The sequence below is a fragment of the Tupaia chinensis genome, unplaced genomic scaffold, assembly GCF_000334495.1.
Source record: "Tupaia chinensis unplaced genomic scaffold, TupChi_1.0 Scaffold000708_1, whole genome shotgun sequence".
Taxonomy (NCBI): domain Eukaryota; kingdom Metazoa; phylum Chordata; class Mammalia; order Scandentia; family Tupaiidae; genus Tupaia; species Tupaia belangeri.
The window spans coordinates 211697-225949 of NW_006160231.1; the positions used below are offsets into that span (position 1 = coordinate 211697).

The window sequence follows — 14253 nt, forward strand, 5'->3', positions numbered from 1 at the left end:
ATTTAAATAAATAAATAATGTTAAATAAAGTAATTCTTTAAAACATTATGGTTTTTAAAAAAAGATGAGGGCCAGCAGGTGGCATGGTTGTTAAAGATGCTGGACTCCCACATGGCCCACCACAGTTTGAGTCCGGAACCTGGCAACTTGCTTTCTCACTTTCCTTATCTCTCTCTTTCTCTCACTCTGTCCCTCTCTGGTCAAATTAAAAATAAATCAAGTTAAATAAGATCATTCTTTTAAAAAATAGAAAGAGGATGGAACGAGGGTAGGGGAGGCGACAGTGAAGGAGGAAGCATGCAGCCCACCAAGTGCCTAGGAGAAAATGCGCAGTGGGGAAGGCAGGAGGAGGCGGGGGCGGGGGCAAGCTCAGGCAGCAGAGCTGACTGCCACCTGACTGGCCCCCAGTACCCAGGGAGGTCCAGACCGGTTTACAAAAGGCTCAGAGGTTACACAGGCTTCCAGGGGGCTTACCTAAGGTCATGCAGCGGATTTTGGTGGTGGTGTTTCCCTAGAGTTAAGCTTCAGGTGTGCATTTCACAAATGTTTATTGAGCACAGGTGACAACACATGTCCTTGGCCAGCTGTAGGACAACTTAAGGATCGATCAAACACAGGCTCTGCCTTCGAAGAGTTTACGGCCCAGCCAGAGAAATAAAATGTGTATGCTAAATAATTTCAATGAGGGGCCAGCAGGTGGTGTGGTGATTAAGGGCCCTGGACTCCCACATGGCCAACTGTGGTTTCCCAGACCAGGCAACTTGCTTTCTCACTTTCCCTCTCTTTCTCTCTCACCTTGTCCCTCTCTGGTCAAATTAAAATTAATTAAATAAATGAAGTTAAATAAAATAATTCTTTTAAAATTTTTCAATAAAATGGACATATGCTTAATCTTCTCAAGTGCTATCGAAAAGGCCGCTGGCCCGGCCAATACTGGCACAAGCAGTAGGGTACTTGGCCTCTACCTGGGAGGCTCAGGCGTGGTTCCTAGACCAACCTATACAGGCCAGCCAAGGTGGTGTGCTCCTATAGTCCTAGCTAACTGGAGAGCCAGGACCCAGGATCACAACCTGGAAAGATCATGTCAAAAATCTCTCTCTCTCTCTCTCTCTCTCTCTCTCTCTCTCTCTCCAGCAGGTGGCGCTGGACTCCCACACAGCTGACCAGGGTTATGAGTTCCAGACCTGGTGGCTTGTGTTCTCACTTTCTGTCTTTCTCCGATGAATGTGTGTGTGTACAGGAAATTAAAATACTAGCTTTCTTTCCGGACCTTGCTGAGTAGAAGGTGCCATCATGGGGGTCAATTTCTGCCACAACAAGGACTGCAAGGTTTGAAGCAAGAAGCCCAAGAGCCAGGATTACCTGAGGCTGTTGGTCAAGCTATACCGGTTTCTGGCCAGACGCACCAGCTCCACCTTCCAAGGGGTGCTGAAGAGGTTGTTCATGAGTCGCACCAGCCGGCCTCCTCTGTCCCTCTCCAGGATGATCCACAAGATGAAGCTTCCTGGCCGGGAAGAAAAAATGGCTGTGGTCGTGGGGACCATCACAGATGTGCGCATTCAGGAGGTGCCCGAGCTGAAGGTGTGTGCTGCGTGTGACCAGCCGGGCCGCAGCCGCATCCTCAAGGCTGGGGGCAAGATCCTCACCTTTGACCAGCTGGCCCTGGACTCCCCCAAGGGCTGTGGCACTGTCCTACTCTCCAGTCCTCGCGAGGGCCAGGAGGTATACCGGCATCTCGGCAAGGCCCCTGCAACCCCACACGGCCACACCAAAACTTACATCTGCTCCAAGGGCGGGAAGTTTGAGCGTGCCAAGGGCCGGCGTGCCAGCCGAGGCTACAAAAACTAACGCCGAATCCTGCCCCGCTATTAAAATGCTCTTGGATTCTGACCAAAAATAATAGAATAATAATAACAACAACTTTTTAAAATCTCTGTCTCTTTCTCTCTTAATCTCTTTTCCTCTTTCTCTTACTAAAGAAAGAAGTGTGTGTGGTGTGTGCGTGTGTGGGAGGGTGCGTATAAGGTGCAGGAGAAGAAGGATGTTTTCCCAGAGTAATGCTTCTCAACCCTGGCCGCACATTAGTCACCTGAGGAGCTTTTCAAATCATTGCAAAGCGCAGTGCTCAGCCCAGACCGGCTGGAGCCAAACCTTTGGCCACTGTCACGAGGTGCCCTGCGAGATTCTAATGTGGCTTTTGCAGAAGCTACAGCAAATTTAGCAGAATGCCAGGTCCGAATCCTGAGGACACCCAAGTAAGTGCAAGTTTTAATCTGCGAGTGCCTCATTTTACAATCTTGAATCCTCAGTCGGGACCAGCAGTTGGCATAATGGCTATGTTGCTGGACTCCCAGGTAGCCAACCACGGTTTGAGTCCTGGACCCGGTGGCTTAAACTCACGCCGGGCGCATATATGCGTATCCAAGATCCCGAGAGGAGAATGGAGGAGAAGGGATTGCGGCATGGCCATCCCCCATGGGGGGTGATTTCTTGCTTTCTGTTTCTCTGACTTTCTGGCGAGCACATGTGCCCTATAGCAAAAACCTCTTAAAAAAAAAAAAAAAAAAAAAGAAATGGTCCTTAGTGATAGGTAAAACTGAAAGGAAGACCTGAATAAGGGATTGGATTTGGGTTTGGATTGGCCTCTTGGGAGGCCCTCATCAACCCCCCTAGTGAGGACCAAAACATAGCGATGACAGAAATCCCCTTCCCTTCTGTGGGCAAGGAACCGCCCTCCCCACGGAAGACCCACTGCCCGCTCTCCTCATGGCTGCCTAGGACTCTCAGAGGGCACGCCTCCCCATGACAGGGCAGACACAGGCTTTTCCCCCTCGTTAAAATGTATTTATTTACATTGTTCCCTGTGTTTCATTACAGCATACGAGATGAATATTGGCTCAAAGATATTACCATACCTGTTGTCTTCAACAGACAATTTTCCATTTTATGTTTCTTAACCGTTTCACTTTTTTCTTTTTTCTCCTCGATTCCCTCCCTCTCATCCGCTGCCATTTCCCACCCTCTTCCCGCACTGTCTCTGGTGTCTCCTCTGTACTGTGCTCTATTTCAGTTTCTGCCATGGACTGCGAACATTCAGTGTATATATATAAAATAAAATAAAATATAATAAAATAAAATAAAATAAAATAAAATAAAATATGTACATACACACACACACACATACATATATATTTTTTGAGAGGTTTTTGCTATAGGGCACATGCGCTCGCCAGAAAGACAGAGAGAGACGAGAGAAACAGAGAGACAGAAAACAAAAAATCACTCCCTGGGAGAACGGCCACGCCACAATCCCTTCTCCTCCATTCTCCTCTGGGGATCTTGGGCACGCACGCACATGTGCCCAGCGTGAGTTTAAGTCACTGAGTCCGGGACTCAACTACAGTCAATTACATGGGAGTCCAGCAACATAGCCATTATGCCAACTGCGGTCCCGACATTCAGTATATATTAAGTAGGGGCATACATGCCTCTCTTTCATAGTCTGGCTTGCTTCACTTAAGAGTAAATCTTCCATATGTGTCCACTTTCTATCAAATGCCAGGATCTCCTTGTCCCCCACCTAGACCTGTCCATGAGGTCAGTCATGGAACCTCCAACTCTTCATTCTTTGTCACATTAATAATTAACTGAAATCAGAACTGTCACTTGAAACTAATTAGGCCCCAAAATAAATATTTCCTGTTAGCTGACTGGGACTTCCCTTGACTGCAAAACATAAATCATCCCAACTATAAATCATCCCGCCTATAACCTTTCTATTCCCCACCATAACAGTCTAAGGCAAAACAACCCTGCCAAGACACTTGGGTTTTCAGATCTTGGTCAGCTCCCTATTGCAACAGTCTGAATAAAACCCATCTTTTTAATTGGTTGACTTTTGTCTTTGTCAACATTACTCAGTTACCTGCAGTTTAAAAAGAGCTACGCATCCTGCCTCAGTGGCACAGTTAGCACCTAACCGAACCGCAGTGCAGAAGCCACACGTCCAACAATGGGCTTGGCTCCCTGGTGCAGTTGACCCGAAACGCACCTGGGCTATCCCTGCACGCCCAAGAGTCTGAAGGCAGGGGAACGGGATCATGGCACAAGACTCTGTCCGAGCTGTTTTTCTCACTCCCTCTCCCTCACATGCATCCATACACATGCATTCTGTATCAGGAATAATGAATAAACAGGGCTGGCTCCTTGACCTAGTGGTCAAGGGAGCCAGATATCAGATGGCCAACCACATGGTTCGAATCCCGGTCCCAGCGATGGCTTGAAACACAAGCCGGGCACATGTGTGTGCATGCCTAAAATCCCGACAGGAGGGACACAGGGAGGAGAAGGTATTGAGGTGTGACTCTACCCCACGTGGGGGCAGAGGGGCTCTCACCCTCTCCCTCTTTCTCTGTCTCTCTGTCAATCTCTACCAAAAAAAAAAACCTCCAAAAAAAAAAAAAAAAAAAAAAAGAAATGGTCCTTAGTGATAGGTAAAACTGAAAGGAAGACCTGAATAAGGGATTGGATTTGGGTTTGGATTGGCCTCTTGGGAGGCCCTCATCAACCCCCCTAGTGAGGACCAAAACATAGCGATGACAGAAATCCCCTTCCCTTCTGTGGGCAAGGAACCGCCCTCCCCACGGAAGACCCACTGCCCGCTCTCCTCATGGCTGCCTAGGACTCTCAGAGGGCACGCCTCCCCATGACAGGGCAGACACAGGCTTTTCCCCCTCGTTAAAATGTATTTATTTACATTGTTCCCTGTGTTTCATTACAGCATACGAGATGAATATTGGCTCAAAGATATTACCATACCTGTTGTCTTCAACAGACAATTTTCCATTTTATGTTTCTTAACCGTTTCACTTTTTTCTTTTTTCTCCTCGATTCCCTCCCTCTCATCCGCTGCCATTTCCCACCCTCTTCCCGCACTGTCTCTGGTGTCTCCTCTGTACTGTGCTCTATTTCAGTTTCTGCCATGGACTGCGAACATTCAGTGTATATATATAAAATAAAATAAAATATAATAAAATAAAATAAAATAAAATAAAATATGTACATATACACACACACACACACATACATATATATTTTTTGAGAGGTTTTTGCTATAGGGCACATGCGCTCGCCAGAAAGACAGAGAGAGACGAGAGAAACAGAGAGACAGAAAACAAAAAATCACTCCCTGGGAGAACGGCCACGCCACAATCCCTTCTCCTCCATTCTCCTCTGGGGATCTTGGGCACGCACGCACATGTGCCCAGCGTGAGTTTAAGTCACTGAGTCCGGGACTCAACTACAGTCAATTACATGGGAGTCCAGCAACATAGCCATTATGCCAACTGCGGTCCCGACATTCAGTATATATTAAGTAGGGGCATACATGCCTCTCTTTCATAGTCTGGCTTGCTTCACTTAAGAGTAAATCTTCCATATGTGTCCACTTTCTATCAAATGCCAGGATCTCCTTGTCCCCCACCTAGACCTGTCCATGAGGTCAGTCATGGAACCTCCAACTCTTCATTCTTTGTCACATTAATAATTAACTGAAATCAGAACTGTCACTTGAAACTAATTAGGCCCCAAAATAAATATTTCCTGTTAGCTGACTGGGACTTCCCTTGACTGCAAAACATAAATCATCCCAACTATAAATCATCCCGCCTATAACCTTTCTATTCCCCACCATAACAGTCTAAGGCAAAACAACCCTGCCAAGACACTTGGGTTTTCAGATCTTGGTCAGCTCCCTATTGCAACAGTCTGAATAAAACCCATCTTTTTAATTGGTTGACTTTTGTCTTTGTCAACATTACTCAGTTACCTGCAGTTTAAAAAGAGCTACGCATCCTGCCTCAGTGGCACAGTTAGCACCTAACCGAACCGCAGTGCAGAAGCCACACGTCCAACAATGGGCTTGGCTCCCTGGTGCAGTTGACCCGAAACGCACCTGGGCTATCCCTGCACGCCCAAGAGTCTGAAGGCAGGGGAACGGGATCATGGCACAAGACTCTGTCCGAGCTGTTTTTCTCACTCCCTCTCCCTCACATGCATCCATACACATGCATTCTGTATCAGGAATAATGAATAAACAGGGCTGGCTCCTTGACCTAGTGGTCAAGGGAGCCAGATATCAGATGGCCAACCACATGGTTCGAATCCCGGTCCCAGCGATGGCTTGAAACACAAGCCGGGCACATGTGTGTGCATGCCTAAAATCCCGACAGGAGGGACACAGGGAGGAGAAGGTATTGAGGTGTGACTCTACCCCACGTGGGGGCAGAGGGGCTCTCACCCTCTCCCTCTTTCTCTGTCTCTCTGTCAATCTCTACCAAATGCACACTACCCTCCGGCAAATTTAAAAAATTAAGAAGAAATAAAACCCAAAAAGTTTAAAAAGACCTATGAAATTGCTTAAAGACAGCTGACCAGGGCTTCAGCACCAGTGTGGCGGGGGGGCCTCCAGGACCAAGGGAGATAATAGGCACGCTTAGAACTTAAAAATGCACGTACAGCCTGTGGTGACCTTGTAGCCCTGTCCCCAGAGCACCTTAGCAATCCTAAGTGACCGTGTAGCCCTGACAGCAACCTAGCAGCCCTGTCATTTCACATACGCCTGCGTATCTAACAGCCCAGCAGCCCAGTACACGCCTACGTCAGTCTCTAATGAACTTTTACCCGGTCAAAAGAACGTAGAGCATAATATAACCATACGTGGGAGACAGAGAAGCTAGAACAAATTAAAGGAGGGGGCGCCAAAGAATTCGGTGCTCAGCCTTTAGATGTGAATCTGCTGAGCAGGTGCTAGTACACAAAAATTACGCTGTTTTCCTGCTAAAGCCTCAGGGTCCTGTCTCTCTCACCGAATGTCCCACAACACCAGCCCCAGCATCCTGAAAAGCAAGTCCTTCAGGCACACACATGGGCAAGCCCAGGGTCCTGACAGCATGGAAGAAAAAAGGTATGATCACGCCCCACGGGCAGGTGCTTGCTCTCCCTCTCTCGCATGCCCTCTGGCATCAAAAATTTCATCACAATGCAATAACAAGCGAGCAGAGAGAGTGGTGAAGGGCTGATGGTCGAGTTTTCAGGGAAGCATAAAACAGGAAATTCTCTGTAGCTGGCAAAAGACAAAATGGTAAGCTTCTAGCTTATTACTGGTAATGTTCAGAAGTGAAAAATCTGGGGCCAGGCAGTAGCGCGTGGTAACACACCTAGACCCACAACGGGAAGGTCCTGGGTTTGCATCCAGGGACCTCTCTGAGCACACTGGTGTGCACACATGTGCGTGTGTGCCTGTGCTCTGGGCCAGCTGAGGTTAGGGGTGGACTGTGGGTGGAAGAACTTGTTGGGGGCAAATGTATCCCTCAATCTCTCTCTCAGACAAAATAAATAAACCTTTTGTTCCTATATGGTGCATGCACTCACCAGGAGAGACAGATATGGGCTGTACAGCCCATGAGGATGGCCATACCATAATCCCTTCTCCATTCTCCTCTAGGGATCTTGGGCGCACACACGACCCGCATGAGTTTTAAGCGGCCAAGTCTGGGACTCAAACTGCAGTTGGCTACATGGGAGTCCAGTGATATAACCATTACACCATCTGTTTGTCCCTGTAAATATTTTTAAAACATTGAGAATAAGTTTCAGAACTGGGGGCCTGCAGGTGGCATGGTGGTTAAGAGCGCTGGATTCCCGCCTGGGCGACTATGGTTCGAGTCCCGGACCTGGAGGCTTGCTTTCTCATTTTCCCTTTCTCTCTCTCTCTGTCTCTCTCTGGTCAAAATTTAAAAATGATAATAACAACAAATGGAATTAAATAAATAAATAATTTTTTTTTTAAAGTTTCAGAACTGGGACCAGCTGTTAGCGTAATGGCTATGTCGTTGGACTCCCACGTAGTCGACCATGGTTCGCGACCCGGACCCGGTGGCTTAAATTCACACTGGGTACTTGTGCGTACGTACCCAGGATCCCGAGAGGAGAATGGAGGAGAAGGGATTGCGGCATGGCCATCCTCCCTGGAGGGTGATTTCTTGCTTTCTATCTCTCTGTCTCTCTCTTGTCTGTTTGGCGAGCGCACACGCCCTATAGCAAAAACCTCTCCAAAAAGAAAAAAGTTTCAGAACTGACGACACATTAACTCTGAACACTTCAATGCATATTTTCTAACAGCTAGGACACTCTCCTGTAAAACCACATGTATGCTCACCAGAGAGAGGGGAAAGAGAGAAAGCAAGGTGCCACGCCCGGGACTTGAACCATGGCCATCCATGTGGAAGTTCAGAACCTCTTTTTCTCTTTTCGATGGTCAGAGACCGCATGCCCTAGCCAGAGCGAGATGGAGGGACAAAGAGCAAACAGAGGAAGCGCTGCTAGCAGGTATGGTTACTCCACAATCCACTCTCCCTTTCTCATTCTGTCAGGGAAACATGCACCCAGCATGCTTTTCAGGCTGTCAGGGTCAAGATTTGAGCCATGGCTGGCCATGTGGGGTTGGCTCCCTCAATCAGCAAGTCACAGGGCCAGCCCCTAATCATTTCTTCTGGAGGCCCAGGGTCCAATCCAGGAATACACTCTGTATATCCTGTTAGATACCTTAAGTCTCCAAACTGGAAGAGTTCCCTGGTCTTTGTTTTCATTGCCTAGGCTTTTTTTTTTTTTTTTTTTTTAGGGAGATTTTTTTTGCTATAGGGACATGCTCCTGGGACCAGCAGTTAGCGTCATGGCTATGTCACTGGACTCCCACATAGATGACCACAGTTCGAGTCCCGGACCCGGTGGCTTAAACTCACGCCAAGCTCATGTGAGTGCGTGCCCAAGATCCCGAGAGGAGAAGGGATTGTGGCATGACCATCCCCCCTGGGGGGGGTGATTTCTCGCTTTCTGTCTCTCTGTCTGTCTCTGTCTTTCTAGCAAGTGCATGCGCCCTATAGCAAAAAAAAAAAAATACCCTCAAAAAAAAGGGACATGCTCCCACCAGAAGACATAGAGATGGAGAGAGAAAAAGTGAGAAATCAACCCCTAGGGAGGATGGCCACCCCACCCACGATCCCTTTTCCTCCATTCTCCTCTTAGGAATCTGGCCGTGTGCGTGCACACACGCACCCGGCTTAAGTTTAAGCTACCAGGTCCGGGACTCAAACCGCAGTCGACTACATGGGAGTCCAGCAACATAGCCATTATGCCAACTGCTGGTCTCCTGGAGCGTTCTTAAAGAACACGCGCCAGTTGGTGTACATTGATGCGGCACCTCCACGGGGGCAAGTCTAGTGTTTACTCATGCTCTGTCAAGTTTGGGCAGGAATACCCCAGAAGCAGTGCTGATGTCCTCAGTTCACCAAAAGGGGTACACAGTGCCAATTTATCACTTTACTGATGACGGGAGCTGTCGTCGCTTAGCTGAAGTGACAGCTGCCAGATTTCTCCACCATAAGGGGGATTAGTGAATATGGTGTATTTATTATTTAATAAGTAATTTTTGTGGAGAGATATTTTGAGAATATCTCACTGTCTCTCCTCTGTGAGAGTATACAAATACCAAAAAAAGAAAAAAAAGAGGAACCAGTGGGTGGTGTGGTGGTTAAGGCACTGGACACTCCCACATGACTGACCATGGTTCGAGTCCCAAACCTGGCAGCTTTCTCTTTCTCACTTACCTTCTCTCTCTCTCTGTCTCTCTCTGGCCAAATTAAAATAAAAGAATGAATCAATAAAGTTAAATAAATAATTCATTTTTAAAATATTTAAAATATCTTTTTTCTGGATACTTTGAAATCTGCTTTTCTAGAATATATTGTCTGTGTTTGATTCTACCCACTTTGAGACTGAATTTGAAGTGTTGAGAGCCACATCATAAGAAAGAAACACAGAGGGGCTAGGAGGTCCAGAGCAGTGCTGTCGCCACAGCCATTCTGTCCTCCTGTGGGACAGAAAAGATCTTCCGGAATGCTGAACTGGGGCGTGAGCACCCTGAGACCGTAATGGGACGAGACACAACAAGGTCACTTCGTGATGTTTCGCGTAGAACACACAGAGTAACTCTATAAACCCCCGAAATACCAGACATGCCTCTCTCCTGCTAAGGAAGGACTGTCTCTTTATCCAACATTCTCTCCTTTCTGACAGCGCTTCATCTCCTACGTTTTTATTACTATTTATTATAGGCAGTATCTAGAGTATACAAATACACAGAAACAGAAAGTAGAATCTAGTCAAGGGGCTAAAGGATGAAAGGAATGGAGAGTTTAATGGGTATAGAGTTCCCGTGGGGGGCCAGCAGGTGGCATAGTGATTAAGGTACTGGACTCCCACATGCCTGACCGCAGTTTGAGTCCTGGACCTGGTTGTTTGCTTTCTCACTTTTCCTCTCTCTCTGATCAAATTAAAGATAATACTAATAATTAATTAATTTTTTTTTTTTTTTAAATCTTGGACCAGCATATGGCATAATAGTTATATTGCTGGACTCCCATGTCATCGACCACGTTTGAGTCCCGGGCCCAGCAGCTTAAAACACACCAGGCGCATGTGCGTGTGTGCCCAAAATCCTGGTAGGAGACTGGAGGAGAAGGGATTGCGGCATGGCCCTTCCCCCAGGAGGTGATTTCTTGTTTTCTGTCTCTCTATCTCTGTCTCTTTGGCAGGCGCACACACACGATAGCCAAAAATCTCTCTCTAAAATGATAAATAATAAAATAAAATCTCCGGAATGGATAGCCGTGGTGACTGCGCAGCACTGTGAAGGTGCCACCCAGTTGTACACCAGAGAATGGGCAGGTCGTGGGGTTATTGTTATGCAACACTTACCACTAATAAATCAACATATTAAGTTAATGTTACAAAAATACACTCAGACCAGCCCATGGCATGGCCCCAACAAATAGATTTTTCAAAGAACCAAAAAGAACTCCAGGAAATAAAACTGTGACCATTGACTAAAAATTCAGTGGACAGATTAGACGTCAGTTTAAACCCCACTGAGGAAAGCATGTGTTCCCCAGACACCACTACAGTGGAGGAAATTGCTAGAGACACAGATAAAGAGGTGGGCATTGTGAAAGAGAGACGTGGGGGCAGTGTAACGGTCCCCAGAGATGCTCACATTCCAATCCCGGAACCTGGAATATGCTGGGCTCTATGGAGAGGAGAGGGCCAAGGTGGCAGGTGGAAGGAGGTGGTAATTACCTACTTCGAGATGGGAGACGATCCTGGGTTCTCAGATGGCCTAAATGTAATCCCGAGGGCCTGTGTAAGTGAACGAGGGAGAGTGAAGCGAATGAGAGCCAGAGAGATGAGATGGCAGTGTGAGAAAGACTGGGCCCAGCGTTGCTGGTTTTGGAGATGGAGGAATGAGACAATGAAGAAAACGGAAAACACAGGGACCAGCAGATGGCGTAACGGTTACGTTGCTGGACTTCCATGAGTCGACTGTGGTTCGAGTCTCAGAACCAGCAGCTTAAAACTCATGCTGGGCACGTGTACACATGTGCCCCAAATCCTGGTAGGAGAATGGAGGCGAAGGGATTGCAGCACGGCCATCCCCCCGCCCCCAGGGGGGGGCGATTTCTCTCTGTATGTCTCTCTGGTGAGTGCATGTGCCCTATGGCAAACTTTTTTTTTTTTTTTTTTTTGGAGAGGTTTTTGCTGTAGGGCGCATGCACTCGCCAGACAGACAGAGAGACAGAGAGACAGAAAGCGAGAAATCACCCCCCAGGGGGGATGGTCACGCCGCAATCCCTTCTCCTCCATTCTCCTCTCGGGATCTTGGGCACACACACACATGCCCCTAGTGTGAGTTTTAAGCCACCGGGTCCAGGACGCGAACCGCAGTCGACTACGTGGGAGTCCAGCAACATAGCCATTACACTAACTGCTGGTTCCCAGGCAAAACTTTAAAAAAACAAAACGAAAATACAACGGACTGGGTTGTCCCCAAGAACTTCCAAAGGGAGTGCAGCTCTGCTGACACATTGCCTTTAGCCCACCAAGACCTGATTCAGGCTTCTAGCCTACGGAACTGTCAGGTGATCAATTATCTTTCTTTTTTTAACTCTTGTTTTAATTTAATTTTATTTATTATTATCATAATCTTGTTTATATTACACTGAATCACATATATCTCTACAGCGTATTACATTTCTTTTTCCAGCAAGATTATCATGCATACCAGTCAAGACAGAGACCTTACTATCCACATCATCCTCATCAAATAGCTTTTTGTCATTTTTTTCAGATTATTATTATTTATTCTTGTCATTTTTTAAACATTCAATCACTACATATAATTTGGCTGGTACAAAGAATTTACTCAACATGAAATACTTCTCAGACCAGTCCAGGTGAGAAGTTACCATCGACAGGTAACAAACAGGTAGTTGATGTCATCATCGAAGGTAATAAACCATGTCTGTGTTCACGAATGTCCTGCCTCTCTGTTTGCTCTCTTGCTCTCCTTCTCTAACTCTTCCCTTCTCCCCCCGTCCCGTCTCACACTGTCTTCAGCATCTGTAACAATTTTCACTGCTTTTATGTCCTCCAATATTCGCTCTCTACCATAGAGTGTGGAGAGTCGGTATATATTGAGTGGATACATACAATATCTTTCTTTCATAGCCTGGCTCACTTCACTCAGCAATAGATCCTCCATATCTGACCACTTTCTATCAAATGCCAGGGTCTTGTTATTTTTTATGGCTAAGTGGCATTCCATAGAGTACATGCACCACACTTTTTCCATCCACATCTGTTCGTGGACACCTGGGTTGGCTCCATGTCTTAGCGATCGTGTGCTGCAATAAACATTGACGTGCAAGCGCTTTTCCGACTGAGCGTTCTCCTATCTTTGGGTAGATACCCAGGAGTGGGATTGCTGGATCAAATGGTAGTTCTATATGTAGGTCTTTGAGGACCCTCCATATTGTTCTCCACAGTGGCTGGACCAATTTACATTCCCACCAATGATATAGAGTTCCCCTTTCACCACACCCCCGCCAACACTTACCACTCTTTGTATTTTTCATCTTCGCCATTCTGACAGGGGCTAGGTGGTATCTCATTGTGGTTTTACTCTGCATCTCCCTTATGATGAGGGATGTCGAGCATTTCCTCATATGCTGTTTGGCTGTTTGTATGCGTTCCTTAGAGAGATTTTTGTTCGGCTCACTATCAGTTGTGTTTCTCTAAGTCACCACATTTGTGATTGGTTACAACAGCAATAGGTAGTTAATACAAGGGCTCGAACAGGGGCCAGGAGATGGCATGGAGGTTAAGACGGCTGGATTCCACAATGGGGTCATTTGAGTCCCAGACCTGGTGTCTTGGAAAACATCCAGGGCACATGCACATGTATACCCCAAATCCTGGGAGGAGAATGGAGAAGGGACTGTGGCGTGGCCCTCCCCCCAGAGAGTGATTTCTCACTTTCTCCCTTTCTGTCTCTGTCTCTAGTGAGCATATGTGCCCTATGGCAAAAAAAATAAAAATAAAATAAAAAATTAAGCATGTAAACTTAGAAGAAGCCCATCCAACATATATTTAATGAGAGAGAATAGAGGAAATATACTGTTTTTAAATGACGGAGAATTTTTCAGAATTGAAGAAATGAATCTCCAGATCTGAGGAATCACACCAACATCTGAATAGAATCAACATACACTATCTACAATCACACAGATCATATTAAAATACCTAAGATTAAGTCATGAAAGCAAACTAAACTCTAACCACGAGCAAGGAGAAGGCAGCCAGAACACTCCAGGAGGGTTAGGAATGCCAGTGGTCAGCCCACGCCACGGTGTTCAAAGTCAGACCCAGCTGTGGTCCGTGTTCCTTTAACCTGGAAAATGCGTGGGTTCCGACACATGCTCAGAAAAGAGCTTCAAAGTAAGAAGGCGGCAACAACAGGGGAAGAAGGGAAAGCCCTCTGGTAGGGACACCGAAGAACTTCTCTCAAATTTCCAACTCTTTTTCTTTCTTTTTTTTTTTTTTTTTTGAAAGAATCATGTAAAAAGAAAGTCTTATTTTAACAAACTGGAGTTCTATTTGACTGAAAAGAGAAACTGAGCTTTCCTTTTGGGTATGTTCAGCTCATAGGAGAGAGCCCTCCACAAAGTATTGTTTAGCAGATGGGCATTCTCCATGGCAATTCTCAATATGGCTTCTGAAGACCTTCAGGGAAGACACTCTGCTAAGATCTGCAGTGTCTCCTGCATTCCCTTCTCACATTCTGTGCTCTGGCTTACTAAT

The 14253-nt window shown here is 46.5% G+C and overlaps 1 pseudogene; it reads left to right on the forward strand.

Moving 5' to 3' along the window:
* Positions 1-1293: 1293 nt before the first annotated feature.
* Positions 1294-1848, forward strand: LOC102491943 (ribosomal protein L18-like; annotated as a pseudogene).
* Positions 1849-14253: the final 12405 nt, after the last annotated feature.